This window comes from Zingiber officinale, chromosome 8A (genome assembly GCF_018446385.1).
Source record: "Zingiber officinale cultivar Zhangliang chromosome 8A, Zo_v1.1, whole genome shotgun sequence".
NCBI lineage: Eukaryota > Viridiplantae > Streptophyta > Magnoliopsida > Zingiberales > Zingiberaceae > Zingiber > Zingiber officinale.
The window spans coordinates 41,789,077-41,790,012 of record NC_056000.1 but is presented as its reverse complement, the minus strand read 5'-3'; positions in this window follow the sequence as shown (position 1 = coordinate 41,790,012).

The window sequence follows — 936 nt, the reverse complement described above, 5'->3', positions numbered from 1 at the left end:
ACGGCTGAAGGCCTAGATGAGTTTATTTATTTATTAAATCCCAAAATTATTAGTAGAAATTTTTTTAAAAAAATGTTCTTTTTATTATTATCATCAAAAAAATTTAATGCTATATATATATATATAAATAATCTGTGTTTTTTTACCTATTGTGACCAAGGTAATTCTAACTTTTGAATTATTTTGACTAAAACAATATTTTAGAACTGTTTTGATTTAAATTTTGACTTGGAGCAACTACAATTTTAAAATTGTTTTGATTAAAATAGCTCCATTTTAGAGTTGATTTGATTCAACTCAGGGCAAATTTAACTAAAGCTATTCCTCATTATAGCTACTTTGGTTAAGTAGTTCCATTTTTTTTAAAAAAAAACTGTATTTGAGCTATTTTGATCCAACTTTAGTCAAATTGATGAAAGGATTGTCTAGTTGATTACCCTATAATAAATTTATAAAATTAAGTAAAGGTCTATTTTTGATAAAATTGGTAGAAATATCCTTTCATTTGATGATTTATTTTATTTTTTTTTAATTTACTTTCTCTTAACAGTGTGAAACTGTCATCATCAAGATGATTTTATATATTTTAACTCAATTTTAGTCAAAATAAAGAATGGTGTTATTTTATATAATATAACTCTAAAATGGTGTTATTTGTATAAAGTCTTTCAAAGTAAAACGTAGAGGTGATTTCGGGTAAGAAATTATATCACGATTTTACCCATTTCAATCAATTAGAAATCCTTCTAATCGACTACCAGATACATATTGCTAAAATTAACATTTAGCCCATTATTACTTGAATAAAATCATTATCTTCAACTAAATTTTTTACATTGAATCAACTTCATGATCATATCTAATTGCCCAAGGTAATAGTATAGTCGAGGGACACTTTCTTTGTTTTTCCAACTGATCGAGTCTCATCTTTAGTAA